This window comes from Meleagris gallopavo, chromosome 4 (genome assembly GCF_905368555.1).
Source record: "Meleagris gallopavo chromosome 4, MGAL_WU_HG_1.1, whole genome shotgun sequence".
Taxonomy (NCBI): domain Eukaryota; kingdom Metazoa; phylum Chordata; class Aves; order Galliformes; family Phasianidae; genus Meleagris; species Meleagris gallopavo.
The window spans coordinates 59,185,042-59,201,522 of record NC_139407.1 but is presented as its reverse complement, the minus strand read 5'-3'; the positions used below and the strand labels follow the sequence as shown (position 1 = coordinate 59,201,522).

Below are 16,481 nucleotides of genomic sequence, written 5' to 3'. Positions count from 1 at the left end.
GTTTGAAATATCTCCCTTCTGAAAGAGATTTGTTTAAACGTACTTATTAATATTGCCCTGCAATGAATATTCTCTTTTGATTTGACTGTTTCATTGCCTTTACTGTTACAAATGTGTGCTCCATGTCAAGTTTAGATCTGACCCATTCAGTTTGACCCTCATAGAATCATTAAGGTTAGAAAAAACCTCCGTGATCACCTAGTCCAACCATCAGCTCGTGACTGCTATGCCCACTAGATCATGTCCCCTCAGTGCCATGCCTACACATTTCTTGAACACCTCTAGGGATGATGGCTCCTCGCTCCTTGGGCAGCCTATTTGGAGAAGGAATGCTTCCTAATATTCAACTCAGACCTCCTCTAGCGCAACTTAAGGCCATTACCTCTCATCCTATCACTGTTACCTAAGAGGCTGACCCCCACCCAACTTTTAGAGAGTTGCAGAGAGTGATAAGGTCTCTGCTGAGCTTCCTTTGCTCCAGCTCTCTGCTCCTCCCTGTTCCCTCAGCTGCCCCCCATGAGACTTGTTCTCCAGACCCTTAACCACTTCTTTGCCCTTCTCTGGACACACTCCAGGGACTCAACATCCTTCTTGCAGTGAGGGACCCTATACTGAATACAGTACTTCTGCAGTCTTGCCAGTGCAGAGTACAGGGGGAAATGACAGTCTCAACAACAACAAAAAACCAACAACAGTGCTTTGGCTCCTCAACTCTTCTTCACAAACACATTGCTGCTGCTGCACATTTGCCTACTATCTTGACCAAGGCATGCCCTTCACCTGTGAGGATGCCATCAATACAAACTCCTGAGTCTTCAGCTCAGCTGTACTTGTATAACCACGCTGCACAGTCACCCTGGTGCTGTCTGAACTAGCCCGCATCTTGGAGCATGGAATTGTGAGGTGCTGGAGGCTGTGGTTGATCCATCCCTGAAGGTGTTCAAGACCAGGTTGGATGGGACCCTAATCAACCTGGTCAAGCATCAGATCTGGAGGTTAGTGGCCCTGCCTGTGGCAGAGAGTTTGGAACCTGATGATCCTTGAAGTCCTTTCCAACCTCAGCCATTCTATGATTCCATGGTTCAAGGGGAATGCGTGTTTCCTATCAGGATCTTCTAGAAAGAGTCCATTGGATGACCACAAAGATGGTTAGGAACCTGGAGCATATCCTGTATGCTGAAAGAGTTTTGAATATCTTCAGAGAAGGACACTCCACCACCTCTCCAGGCAGCCTGTTCCAGTGCTCTGTCACCTTTGCTGTGCAGAAGTTTCAGTTGGGGAACATTGGAAGCTGCACATAGAGAACAGGGGCAGCCTGGATACCAGCACATGATGCCTGTGCCTGGGAGTCTCAAGCCGAGATTCTGCTCCATTCTAACAAAATAATGAGGTTTTAAATGGCATTAGGATTTACAGCTGTCTGGCATGGATAGCATGTGCTACCAGTAGAGTTAATCTGACAACTCCGCATCTAATTATATTGCTAAAGAAAGCACATCCGATAAAAACTGAAATTGATAAATCCATCTCAATGCTCTGTTCTCAGTGTACGCTCTGGCCCACTTGCGTGTGCAGGGGCATCACGCACGTCCCAGGCCCTGCTCCTCCTGCCCATCGCCGCCCGCTCCCCAAGCAGCCGGTGCGGCGGAGAGGGGCTGCTCGGGGCGGGGCTGCGGGAGCGGCGGCGCCCGGCACCAGTGGCGAGGGCGGTTCGGGGCCACCGCCTCCCGAGGGCGGAACGCCGGTGACAGCTGGGAGGGAGCGACGCCGGCTCCGAGGTGCGGCCGCCGCCCGATCCGCGGCTGCGAGCGCATCGCAGAGAAACGGGGCGAGGGCTCGGGGAGCCGGCGGGGCCCGGCAGCCATTGCCGGCCGAGGAGTGGGTGGGTGAGTACGGCGGAGGGGCGATGCGGGGAAGGGAGGATGGAGGATGCCGCCGTGCTGCGAGACTTTGACGGCGCGAGGTGCCCGAGGGGAAAAAGTGCAGCCCGGTGTGGGGCGAGACGGTGCCCGGCTCCGTTCGCCGCTCCGTCCCGTTGTCCTGGGGGTTGAAGGACTCCTCGGGTGCGGCCGCTCCTCGGCGGGGCTGTCCCGGGGCGGCGGCGGGGAGAGGCGGCTGCAAGCTGGGGCGCGGCTGCGGCGGGGAAGTGAGAGCCCCCAGGGGCTGCCGTGCTCCCCGCTCCTTCCCTTCCATCCCTGGCGACTGACCCCGCCGTGCCCTGCCGGCCGGTACCTGCGGAAAGGCGGATAACGATGCGGGGACCGCCGCCCTCCTTCTCCTCCTCCTCTTCGTTCTCCTCCCTGAGGCCTGGGGCTGAGCCCCGCTGCAGTGGGGCTGCCCGCAGCCGCCTCGAGGTCTGCCCTTGGAGGGAGAGCGGGATGAGGCCTCTCCTATTCCGCGCGGGGTGCTGGCAGGCTGCTATTTACATAACATGTCTCTGCTTAAGTGTGACCTCCTTGCTAACTGGAGGTTTCCTCTGTTTTCTATGGCAACACTACAGAACGGATCGTTCACTGGAACAGATGATAGGGATAACTCGATGCAGGGTCCTTTTTTGTTTATTGGTTTGTAGTGGGGGATGGCTGAGATTTTGGGAGAAGTTGCTCATCTCAAGTCCGTAGAGCAGCTTTAGGCCTGTGGTCTCTGCAGACCCGAGGGGTTGAAAGAGAGTGGGGACAGGTTGAGCAAACAAGCAAGAACTATTTCTGACAGCTATTTACAGATTAGGAGTCATATAGTATAAGCCTGATTATTACCTTAAAAGTAACGTGCTGCCTATAAATAAACAAAATATTATAAGAAACAACATTAACCCAATTTTCTCTCTTTTTTTTCTCTTTTTTTTTTTTTTTTTCCTTGAATTCATCGAATTACTAGAAGGAAGTCCTTGTAAATCTCGTAATGAGAGAGAAAATGAGTCCCACTTCATTTCAAGGTTCCATTTGCTCCCTGAGTTCACTGCCATATACTTAGGACCTATAATGTATACACAGTAATGTCTTTTCTTCCTTGATGGGTTTCACTGACAGTAAGAAAGATGTGTGTATGTATTTTATGCAGGAATGAAGCTCTGTAATGCTTATTAGGGTCTTATGCATTTTATCTCCATGAGATGCCTGTTTCTGTTCCAGATTTGTATGGTTAGGAGTGAATATGCTTTGTGTGGGTTTTCTAAAGCCCACAGAAAATAAATGTGCTCTGATTGTAAGAGATGATAATTCATGGCACATCTATGCAGGAAGGTTTCATGAAGACTTCTAAATTCTGCTTAATTGTCAGTTGAGATGGAGATTTTGTCCTCCATTGAAAATCTGTATCTTTACTATTAATAATGCTTAAAATTAGTTCCTGTAACATGGGAGCTGTGGTATTCCATAGGGTTTAGAAATTTGCTTTCAATTTCTTTTCCCTGTTGCTTGCACTTCTCAGTCCACTGGGATGACTTTGTTTCTTCTCTACCTGTGATAGAGAGGCATCTTTGTGGGTCTGGTTGTTTGTTTTCAGATGGGTGCAGGACTTGAGGATGTTAATGTAAACCAACACCTGTTAGAGTTTTAAACACAAGAGCCAAGGGTGTAGGATCTGCCAGAAGAGGTGCTTGTGCTCACAGGTGGAGAGATGTAGAACACAGCTCCAGAGAACACAAGTCTGAGAAAGAGATCACTCCTTATGACTCTGGCACTGAGCCATGTGGGCTTAGCTCTGCTCTGTGTGAGGTGCTGTACTGTAGGACATCATTGCTACAGAGATTTGCCCATGCATAAGTTTTCCTGCATGCAGATAAAGTGTCATTTTCTTTCTTTTTGGAAATGCTTTGAACAATAATCATTCTCTGCAGAGAATTTAGTGTTCGTTGTTATGGGAACACAAGAGTTGGAAATATCCTTAAGAGGCCATGGGTTGAAGCAGAGCTAAAAATGAGGCTTGAAATGAAAGATGTGTGCTTTGTTAAAGAGTTAATCTCCACTATACTCCAGTGATAGATGAGAGATTCCTCATCAAGCTTTTTCTCCTGGAACTTCACCACTTCACACCCACAACTGTTTTCTGCAGTTGGTGCATTGGTGTCTCTGGTAATGTCCAGTCCAGTTTCCCTCCAGCACCATCTTCATTACAGATTACCCCAGCTGTGCTGTCAGCTTCAGCTTTGAAGTATTATTTGTTGATGTTTGAATGTTTATAATTATTTTCACTTACTGATTTGTTGTTTGTTTCTGTTGAAGATTTTGATTAGTATATGACAGAAAAATAGGGTACATGGAAGTAGGAAGTGCACTGTGGAAATAAATGGGCCTGAGCCATGTTTCTGGACAGTGCAAAGCCAGCTGGCATAAATACGTGTTGGAGAACAGAATACGGTGGAGATGGTGAGGTTGTCACACCACTCTCCAGGAGGATGCATGGACGTCACTGCTGATTACTGTAGGACTGCCCATCAGTCTTGGCTTATTTGTTCAAATATTAACTTTGAAACAAGATTGCTCTGTTAATAAGGGAAGAAAAAACATTAAATCCTTCTTCATGTCATTCTCTGTAATCCTTATGATTTATTCTTTTTCTCTCAACTTTCATTAACTCTATTCTGCTTCGTTTTGAAGAGACAATATGCAGCCTTAATTGCAGCTTTGTGTACTGGTATGCTCAAACACATTCCATCTCTCCAGTTTTTCATTAAAAACAAAGTTTCACATTTGGAACAGTTGGTGATTTATAGCACTTACTCCGGTGTTACTCTGCATTATTCAGGAAAACTGGATCCATACTCATTGTTTTATGGTTTATTCACGTTACAATAAAATAGCTTGGACAATTCAGGTCTAAAAAAATCCTTTTTATTTTTATTTTTAATTATTTTTTAATCTTTCCCCATTGTGGAGAGGTTTCCTTATATATATGAGAATTTTGTAACAAATTTCTTAATTTTTGCTAAGGGTTTTTTTTTTTTTTTATATATATGAAGTATTATCATTCCTAATTTCAGCAATAGGCAACATGCATATAGTATTTCAATAGAAATGGTATACACTAATTTTTGACAGTGCAAAATGGAACTGCAGTAATTTAAATTAATTTTTACTCGTTCATTTTCAGGGATACTTGTTTACTTTGCATATTATAATAAATCCTAGAACATGTTTTCTCACGTTTTCTCCTCTTTTTCCTTCAGCCCACCACCAGGCTCATAGATCTGGCATTTCTTTCTGCAGTCTTTCTTGAATTTGATTCATTTTCTCTTTGCCACATATGCTTTCAAACAAATGCAGGAACACAAACAAGGAGCCAAATGTGTTTGGGAATCTTCAACCTGCAGCTGTTGTTTTAAGCTAATTAAGAGTGGATGAGGTGCTTTATGTAATGAGGGTCAGAGTGAGAATCTGAATTCCTGTTTTTGCTGGGTTTTAGGCACAAGAACTTGTGGTCCTCAGGTATCTTGTTTACCATTCTCAATGGGAAATTATGTGTCAATAAAAAAGAGATACAGATTGACAGACCGGTTTGACTCCATGATCTCTAAAGGTCCCTTTCAGCCCCTGCAATTATGTGATTCTGTGATTCTTATCCTCCTGTTTCAAGAGAAGTGAGTCTAAGAAACATTGTAGAATAACCTTTCAACATACATACACATAGTTACTTCACTGCTTTGCAAGTAACTTGTTAAGTAACCTGATGAACTGAGGGGGGTTACTGGAGGTGAAATTTGGTCAGATGGGCAAAAATCATGTGAATGATGAGATCTTCAGTGAATGGGCCTATTTATTTATTTTAAATATACTGGCTATGACTTTCTCTCTATTGGTCTTCCCTTCCCTTGTTTATTTTACTCCCTCTTTCCTTCCTTCCCTCTTTCTTTTTGTAAGAAGAAGAGGTTTGAAGAACATCTTCATTTTGTTTAGATGATGATGAGAGAGCTTCACTGTAAATATTACTTGCTGTGTTTCTTGTAGTTTTTCTAAACCCCCCATGTATTAGGCTGTGAGCCAGCTTTCTGTGATCAGTGTGGAATTAGGAGGGGAGCTATCTGTGCTATCAGCTCAGTGTGTGTTTGTGCATTGCTTACTTGTTCCCCATTGAATTCTGGACATAGACACAACTGTAGGAGGATCAAGATGTCTCTCATAACTCTTGCAATCATCTTTGAGGTTTTCTGCTGTTTTCTTCTCATTTTCAGCCTACCCTAACAGCATTTGCCTTGAAAGTAAGGAAAATGGGAACTATATCAGAAAGTATGCTTTTCATGTTTCTCAGTGCAATTTTGACTTTTATCATCTTGGGACAACAAGCAGATGTCCTCCATTTCACTTGTCTTTGCAAAAACATTTGTACTGAACATATCTAGTTGCTTTTTTTGATAGCTGTTACCTCTTCATTCATTACGGAAGTGTCGTTAGTGATGTTTGTTGCAGTTTCACTTTTCATTTAGCACTAATGTTAAGCATGTGCTGCAGAAGAAATGCATGGCTCCCTGGCAATAACCTCAATAAATGGCGTAGCTTTAGTTAAGGTAAGCATGATTGTCAGCCTTTGTCTTGATCACTGACTACTTATCCTTTTCCTTTGACTTCTCTATGTGGGTGAGGAGGTGTTGTTTTTTTTTCCCACTTAAGTACTGTGTGCTCAAGTTTAATTCTCATGTTACCTATTTGCTTTAAGATAAAGTGGGCTAAACGGCATGTTAAAGAATTTGAAACTGAATTAGGATGATAATAAGTGTAGAAATAGTAATAATAGTTTTTACATAACGAGCATAACAGTGAGCCACTGTAGATCAGCCTTCTTTGGCATCTTCCAAAATTATCTTATTTGTCTTCTTTAATGACCAGAATGAAGAATATCATATCTATCTAAAATAGTTCTATTTCAATATATATTCCCGAAGTATCAGCGATTATGGGGCTGAGATTTCTTCTTGTTTCTCTGTTTTCTGTCTAGACAAGTATCCAATAACTGATAACTGTTTCTTAGCACAAGTGGATAGATTATAATGCAGTCAATAAAATATTGTCAAATATTTTGCATTTCTTCTCACTAATTTACACTTAAATTGCTTGATAAAGGTGCAAGCCTTCTTTTCTTGTAGACTACTAATTCTCTGTACAAGTTTGTTCACCACCTTCGTAAATACTTGTGGCAATGCACTTCTACCTTGAGCATTATCCTGTGGAGGGGGGTTTTACTCTAAGACAGTGGTTCCATTTCTGTTTGAGTGTCTCAGCTGTAGGTGCTTCTATGACATTTGAAGTACTTCAGTTAGTTCTTTCTGTCCTACCTGAATATAAAGTCACTCTGCTACCTGTCAGGATGGAGAATGTGTTGTGATGTATTTCTTCTCTAAACTCCTTGGAAATGGGAGATGAAACTGGTGAATATAGATGCTTTCCTTATAGAGATGTAAAGAAGGGCCTTCACAATCTTTTTACCTTGTGTTGATGTACTTTGAGTCACATTTTGACATTTTCAGTAGAATAGAATGTGTCTTAGTCATTCATTACCAAACTACATAGGTATAGACCATATTATCATTGTACTCTTGTTAATTTAGTGGAGAAGACTTTATTTCTTAAAGGAGAATACAGCCATTCTTCTCATTTACCTTCCTGATCTCTTTATTTTTAAACCAATAAGAATGAACAAAAAGAATGCATTTTATCCCACCTTCTCATATTGATGTTATTTTGTATTTACTAATTTTAAGAAAGATCAGGGTGAAAAATCTATCTAGACTCTTATGGTAAAATAAAATAATTCCATTGACCAACAGGATGATGGACTTAATTCTCACAAAGCCAGACTTCAGCTTCTCTGTGCAGCATAATCCTCTCAAAAATAATCACCCTATTAGCTTCTGCATGAAGCTTTAGCCATACCAGTACTGTGGGGAGGGAGGATGGGTGCACCCAACACTTCATGTCTGCTCTGGCAATTCTGAGTCGTTTAGTAAAATGGCAAGCTCTTACTAAAATCTTTAATTACATCTGCTATAGCTTGGCTTCCTACGGAAATGAGACTTAAATGCTTCGGTTGTCTTTTAGCGCCCTATGACTAATTTTTGGATTTGCTTGTCATTCAAACTGCATTTGTAAAAGGAGCTGAAGTCTCAAATGTAATGCTCCTGCTCCAGAACTCAAGATGTAGATACCTGACTGAGATGCTTAGGTGTGCTGTATTGTTATTATTATTATTTTATTTTAAAAGCTGTATCATTATTGCGTAACATTAATTTTTATTCTATGCCAAGAGTGACCTTGAAAAGTGAAAATTTGGAGGCTACTTTCTTTTTCCCATCATTATTTCACACTGTTAAGCTTTCAGGTCTATTTTTGTTTCCTTGCCTTTCATGCATTGCCATCAGACGTTAACTTTCTCTGTATTTTTTAGATTCTGCATTCTGCCAGCCAGAAAGTCGATGCTGTTATGTTTTGTGTTAAAATACATCATTTTCCTGCACTCAGTTAATTGTATTATCATTGCCTTTATGCTTATAAAAAATAATATATAAAAAAATTATTTGTATCTTTCTTTTAAACTATTGTCCATCATGCAAAAAAACCTGTGAGATTTTGATTTTTATCATCTATATTTTACTTTTCTTATCTTCTCACCTTAACCTTTCCTAGATGAGTTCTAGACTAGATGGCTGAAGTAGATTTAGTCTATCTATTTATCGACCTCTAATCTAGCTAATTGGTAACATGGCAGCGGTTTCTAACACAAATGTGGAGAACTTCTGTGTGCATATGCAAACATGCATCAAAAAAATACTTCAGGAATTGACATACAAATAAATAAAAATGTGTCTGCAGTCAGCATATATGACAAACAGGATGAAACAGAAGGTTCCCACACACTAATGCTATAAAATAATTTCATAGTAATGCCACATTAGGCTTTAAGAGAGGATGTATTGAAGGTGTGTCTGATTTAAATAGTATTTCTAATTATTGCACTTAGTTAATTTCATGTGTATTTTGAGGTTAATTCTTCAAAGAGTGCAAAAGTGACATAAGATTCTAATTATTTTCAATCTAAAGCATTTTTACATTGATCACACAAAAGTAATTGTAATCCCTATAAAGAGGGAGGTGTCTCAGTATCACTGTAGGTAATAGGTACAGGGCATTTCATGCAGAGGTATTGTTTTGCTGATTTGCATCTGTATATCTAAAATCCTGTTTTATGTCAGTAAATTGAAGATTTAAACATCATTATTGTAAAAAAAATAAAAATAAAAAAATTCTGCAAAAAATATATATATATATACTTCTTGTTTGCCCCTTCATACCTAGTATATTTATCTCTTTTGCATCTGATGCAAAAAGACATCACTGGTCCAGCTGCTGCCATCAGCTGCAATTGGCATTGGAGTCAGGGAGCTAGAAAAAGTCCACAGTCCTTTGCTGGAATGCAGGAGCTGCCAGCTCCTTACTGAGAGGTGGGACCAGATGCATGAAGCTATCACAGCAGGGAGATGAGATTACAGAATAACCATTCTACTCTCATTATTTCAGATACCCTGGAAGAACCATTTTTTTTTAATTTTTTTCCTTCAAGGAAATAATTTTGATTGGCATTGCAGTATTGCACAAGAGGGAAAAACTAAAATGGATGGCTTATTCTGAACTGATTGTAACAGAATAGCTACTTCCTTTGTTAGTTTTTGTGTGCAAACAGGTCTGAAGAAGCTGTGAGGAAAGCAGGCATGTCAGTGAATGTGAGGTACAGGAGATGAGTGAGTTAAAAGAATATGCTACAGAAAAAAAAGGAAAGAGTAGGTGTCTATGTAGGCAGCTTTGTTGATGGCAAAATGCTACATGTTCTTAGTTTGCTGTATTTTTTTTTTTTTTCTTAATGGAGAAATGGATGTTCTGCAGAATTTAAGCCATGTCATTCTGTTTTGTTTTTCAAATTCTTTTATTTCTATATACATTTTTTTTTTTTTTTTTTAAATTCTGGAATCTATCAATTTAAGACTAAGATCTCTAATGGAACTAAACAATGAGAAATTCATATTTCTGTGATCAGACTGAGCTGCATTAACGTCTTTTGCATGAAACCAAACCAACACCAAAATTACTGATAGACTGGAGACAGTATTGTACATACAGTGTTATAACTTATGAAATACATTCACAGAATCACTTAACTACAGTTTTTCTGTTTTAAATTTGAAGGTTTGAAAGTTACAGGTGAACTGTTGAATAAAGAGGGAAAGATCATAGAATCATAAAATGGCCTGGGTTGAAAACAACCCAGATCATGAAGTTTCAACTGCCCTGCCATGGGCAGGGTTGTCAACCACTAGACCAGGCTGCCTGGAGCTGAGAGTTATCTTCTGTTGCTGCCTTGTGTTGCTTTTCCACTTTCCCCAAGGGCCATTTTCCATGTCTCAGATGAAAGTAGTTTAAGGCAAGAAAAATCTCAGCAACAGGGTCTGCACAGAAAGCTGCATTGTAGGTAGGTTGTAACAAGAAGTGTTTTGAACCATGCGAATGCAATATAAAACTCTGCCTTAATTAATAAATCCACCACGTGGTGAAAAAGATAATGGAATTCACATTTTGTCTTGTTTCCATCACAAAATAAAATCTCTGATCTGTTCATATGTGTTAGTTAAACAAGCCTAGAGCTCAGATTACTAGTCATCAAACTTGCTGTTCTATTCTCTTTACATTAGATTTTTCTTTTTTTGTGTCTTGTTTTCTTTTGCTAAAAAGAGGCCACTACTATTTTTTTCTTCTTTTAACCATGTGTGTTTTTTTTTTTTTTTTTTCCTTTGTGCACCTCATTATTTTATTTGTGAAGAGTTAAATTAGTGGAAGGACTTTCTACTGGACTACAGCCTTAGTTCTGCAGCAAATAATTACCATTTGAAGCCAAGATGCTATGTTTATGGTCTGTTGGCCTTGTTTGGCTTTCAGAATGCCTTGTCTCCATCCCCACTATAGCCATTGCTCTCTGAGTTTGAAATCTATTGGTCCAAAATAGGCCCAATAAAAGAACAGAGAATGACAGCCTAGTCATTGGGAGAAAATATGGTGAAATTAAAGTTTAGCTCTTTGAACTGCATTTATACATTTACAATATGATCAGTAGGCAGTGTAAAGAAAACAATTGGAAGTACTGAAAATACAAACAACTTTTATGCATATTTTGTATTTGCACTACGATCTTTCATTGGAGTGCTCTTCAAACCACCAATCCTTTAAATAGAGCCAAATCTAGCCACAACAGCTACTAATGTGTGTGATTCAGTGAGAAATCATAACAACAAATTCTTAGCTTTTTATTCCGTTTGTAGGTTTTTGTCATTCTTATTCCCATTTCTTATGTCACTGCTCTACATTTGATGCTGTGTTTGGTTTCAAACAGTAATGTAAGATGGTTCCTGTAGATGACCTGAAGTCGTTCAAGGCCGGGTTGGATGGGGCCCTGGGCAGCCTGATCGGGTGGGTAGCAACCAGCCTGCAGCACGAGGTTGGAGCTTGATGGTCTTTAAAATCCCTTTCAACCCAAGGCATTCTGTGACTTGAGTCAGAAAATACATTCAGAAAATCTCCACCCTTTTCCCTGAACAAGTTTACCATCTATTGTCTTACTGTGCTGCTTTTTAAGTACACCTTGTGTTACTACGGCTGCCTTCCAGCATGAAGGAGTGAACTAACCCCCTTTTCAGCATGCCGTTAATGCCACTTTGATCAGCTGGCAGATGTTGCAGGGTGACTCGGCCCAGCCCTGCTGATCCCCCCCATGCCATATGTGTGTGTCTGGCAGGTGGCCGACCCCAGGGCTTCCACGTGCGATTCATAGCCTGCAGTGGGTGCTCACAGGCACTGAGACATTCCTAATGTAGAAGAATGTTCTTGTTGGAGGGGTTTTAAGGCAAAAAGAAACTGCTGTGATAATAACTCACCATATAATTAAGGACTTAAAATCTCTTTCAATTTAAGACAAGTAAAAATAAACTTTCTGCATTACAAGTATGGGTTAAATTAGGCAGAAGTTGATTTTTTAGGTTACTGATTGTATCAGTGGCCAACATGTTTAACAAGAGTGTTCTTTGTGCTGTGCAGCAATTTTTACAATGAAATAGCACTTTCATTATTGTGTAGACATTCAAAAAAAAAAGCAGTGAACTTGCTAGCAGGCGTATCTGGGTTAGGCTGCAGTAACTCATTAGAAGCTTCTAAAGCAGGATTACATAAATGGGACCCTATCTTGCCAGGTTAAATATAGTTCTGTAGTTTAATCTAATATGTGGCTGTGTTGGCTGTCAGTAGCAGTATGATTTGTTCACCTTTTCAGTGCTATGATTAAAATCAAAACTACAATGCAAGTGCAAGTAAAATTCACAGGTGAATCTTTCATTGAATTTATTGTGAGTTTTATGATATTTTTAGGATTTTTTTTTTCTTTCTCTTCTTATTTTCATGAATAAAAATACTAATTAACTGGTCAGACTGGAATAAACTTGAAATATAGGCAACATATCTTTCATTTATCAGTTTTTCCTTTAACGAAATAATAAAAAGAAATTGTGTTCCTTTTTCTGTCTTACAATCTTACAGGATGCTACTGCTATAGTACAGATACCTCCAGCTATAGAATTTGCCAGTTGAAATATATGATTTTGCAATATATTGCGCAAAGAAAATAAAATAAAGTATTAAGGGAATTTATTGATTCCCCTTGGCGCCTGTTTTTTGAGAACTGCTACATTTCTAATAATATTGAAAACAGATTCATGGACTTCTAGAAGCAATATTCCTAGGTTAGTTGTAGAGTATATACTATGCTCCTACCCTGTAACTACTTAACTACTTGTATCTTTACATATGAGCACCATTTTCTTGCAAAAGTTGTTATTAATCAGCTTCTGGTTTACATTCAAAAGTTTCATGTGTTATCAAGTGAGGACACACTGAATGGAAGATTATGCTCAGCTCCAAATACGAAGTCAGAGACATATATCCATACCCATGTGTGGAGGTGAGCATGGCTTGCTGTAACTAAAAGCCTTAGCTGAGTTGTGCAGAGCATAAATGTGTGGCGATAACACTTGCTCACAGTTTTTCCCCCAGATAAGATTATACAAATCTGATAAGCTCAGGATATGTCCACCGACCATAGCCCTATTGCACATTCTAGTTGTAGTAGCACACTTTTTCCAAAAACATATCGTGAGTATATGCAAATCTAATTCCCTTTCCTAATTCATAGTATGCAGTAAGTTTGCTGCTGTTTTTATTTTGTATCAATCTAAACAGAGGGTCTATATAGCAAGTTAATGAGGACATAAAAATAAATAACTTTATACTCCTCACTTTACTTATGAAGAAGAAATTACTATTGACCTTAAGCCTTATTTTTTTTAATGTAAAGACTAAGAGCTGTGGAAATCCTGTTTGATATGTGTAGAACAAAAACAATTCTCACTGGAGTATTTCCATTAGTAACACCTCATTGTTTTTATAACAATCATTTTAATACCATAAGAAAAAAGTGTTCTGAGACTGTGCATTAGAAATATGAAAACCAAGGGCTCAGTCCCCAAAATTCAAAAGATACCATCAAAAGCCAAAAGTAAGATTGCTTCTTTTGAGCAAAGAAGTTACTGCATTCCAACTGATACATTATATGACTTATTTAATACATCATTATTAGTCTGGTTGTTACTGTGGCAAGTCATTAGCTATTTTATGGGCATTGTTAAAGAGATATTTACTATGGTATTTTCGTTTGTTTTTCCATTTATTCATCATCTGTTTCCTTTCTACAAGTTATGTTGTACCACCCATGCCCCCCTCCCCACTCCTGCAATTTGTTATGTGCCAGAAATTCTTGACTAATAACTATGTTATGTATAGTTCAGGGTTTTTCTGATTGTAGAAAGCTGAGATATCTTGGAATAAAAAGAAAAAGAAAAGAAAAAAAAAGAAAAGATGCTTTTTATGAGAATTTAGAAGCTGAGACCAAGCACAGCTTGATTCAAAGTGTTTTCAGAAGAGCTTTCCTAAACATGATAACCAAGATCAGACCTGGATAAAGCGTGTTTTTTAGAAACTTGTAGGATAAGAATTAAGACCTGGTAACTGCAACACATTCTATTTCTACAGACTTTGAACTTTTCCTTTGCAGTGGAAGATAAAAAGAAAAAAAGATAAGAAAAACTCAAAGGATTTAGAGGTTTTATTCTTTGCCAGCAGGCATGGAGCATCATTTGGGAAGGACTTGTGAAATATCACATATTTTACCTAACAGTTAAATTTTTAAAAAGCATTGGATTTTGCTTGCTGTGTTTCAATAAAAAAGTACCTTTTCAGGTTGTGTCTAAAAACACACCCAATTCTTCCTCTGCTTCCCCTTGAATTCAACCTCTTTGGAACAAGGTCTTCCCTGTACTATTAATTCTAGCTTTGTTGTCAAGGCAATAAATGTGATAATACATCCAGTATGTTCTAGCATGTGTTAAAAGTATTGTAGACAGGTGGCATATGCTTTAACAAAATGTGGCTTTGCTAGTTTCAGTCTGTCTATCCTTGAGCTTTTCATCTGTATGGCTTAGGTGGTTCTAAGGATGGTGGGTTTATTTGTTTTGCATTGTTTACACCTGGACAATACTCTTACTGTATTATGGCACTCAAGTTTCTTTTTCTAGATGAATAGAACATGTTTATGTGAGGAGCAGTCAAATTTTCAGCTAGGTTCTCTCAACATCTCTGAATTTCCAAATATCAATTACTGTTAATATCAAACTACTTTGTCTAGATTAATTTCAAAAATTTTTTTTCAACTGATATTGTTATGTTTCCTTAAGTGTCTTTGGGTATAAGTTTAATACTTTGATAGATCTTCTAGAAACAAGTAGCAAAGTTACAGTCACGCAATTTTCATCTTAAGAGTGTGTGAATGAACTCAAATTGCTCTGTCTGCAAGAAATTCTGCTTCTTTCTTGTTAAGAAGATGTTTTGCAGGTGTGACTGTGAAAGTAGCTATCTATCAAAAGTCACTTGATCTGATTTATGTTTTAAATAATTCACAGTGTGAGATTTGCCAGATGTGATACATACCTTAGTAATAGGAACACAAAGTGATGAGCACTGTATTCAAGTTACAAAAATGTGGAGAGAAGTTGTAAGAGTGGTTTCTAAAGCCAACAAGGACAGGGCAGCTGTATTTCTGTCTGTAATTTCCCAGGCAGCAGAATGTGCAGATGTACTGTGCTGAACTGCTATTGCATGCTGCAGTGGAATTGCCAGGTGGCAGCTGGAAGCAATGGTTGAGCACCAGGTGAGAAGATGCAGCTAACTGCAGGAGCTCAGGTGCAAGCAATGCACTTGAGTGACTGGAAGGAGTGGACCCTGGATCCATTCCCTCCTCATACTCATTAAATATTTAGCAGCTGAGAGGAGTAGTATCTTTCTGAGTACTGATTGTGTTCCTCTTGAGCTGTTATGGCCACTGGAAGGGGTGAGTAATTTTCCCTTTTTTCCCCCTCTTTTCTATTTGCTATTTCTCTGTAAAGTTTGTAGCCTGCTAGAAGTTATTATCCTTGTGCTCTTTTGCCATATATGTGCCCTAGGTGGTTAAGTAATGTATTGGATTGACTGTTTGTGGGCAGTAATTTCTATGTTCTTAGAAGTATTAGCTTGTTTGCTATGCATTAGGTACATACCCTGAATGTGTCCAGTGTGATTTTATGTAAATATGTATTCTTGGCAAGTACACAATTCTTTCTAGGTAGGAAAAGCAGAAATGTTCAGATGAAAGTACATTCTGTTCTGTTTTGCACCAAGTGGGATATTCAACACTAATGTTCTTAGATCACGGTGACTGTATTAGGCCAGAGATGGAGACATGTATATAGACCTTTGATTTATCTAGAAGTGCAAATGACAAAAAGAGCTCAACATGGTGTATGCTGCCTGTGTGGCATACTGTCATCATTCTGTAACTTCCAGCACACCTTTTCCAAAGTGTTAAATAATGAATTTGTGCTATTGGAGCATGTTTGTCTACTGCTATTCTGAATTCCTTCTTCTGTTTTTTTGTTTGTTTTTTTTGTGATACTTGGAAAAAACTAGTCATGCCCCTTCTTTTCTGTGTTACTCTTGTATTTTGAATGTAAAATGTGCAAGCTCACAAAGTCTTCTGAGCTAGAAGTTAGGAGAAATGCTGTCATGTATGCATGCTGTCTCTGAGCTGGTACCTATGGTTGCAGGATGGAGGGTGAGATAGAGTTGAACCTACCCGAATCGATATGTTTGATCTTAGCAGTACGTGGGACAATGGTTTGGAGAGGGCCTTTATACATCTCCAGTATAGTAGATACCCAAATTGATAATTGAGTTTTATTGGAGTCATATAACTATAGAAATAAGCGATAGAAATTAAAATGCGATTATCCCTTGCAAAGGGAAAGAACAGGCTATATAATAATAAACATTAAAAAAGAGGGGGGAAAAAAAGAGACCTAATAGTAAGTA

General features: G+C 39.2%; 1 protein-coding gene across 5 annotated transcripts in view; it reads left to right on the top strand.

The window, feature by feature from the left end:
* Positions 1 to 1,635: 1,635 nt before the first annotated feature.
* The window catches only part of JAKMIP1 (janus kinase and microtubule interacting protein 1), a 126,459-nt gene continuing 111,613 nt past the window's right edge, over positions 1,636 to 16,481 (top strand). For 4 of the 5 annotated variants that reach the window (XM_085223501.1, XM_085223499.1, XM_085223500.1 and 1 more), the window contains exon 1: positions 6,364 to 6,502. The gene's annotated coding sequence lies outside the window, so the exon portion shown is untranslated. Of the gene's footprint in view, positions 1,887 to 6,363; positions 6,503 to 16,481 lie in introns of those variants that run through there. The other variant, XM_085223496.1, reaches the window with a different exon arrangement.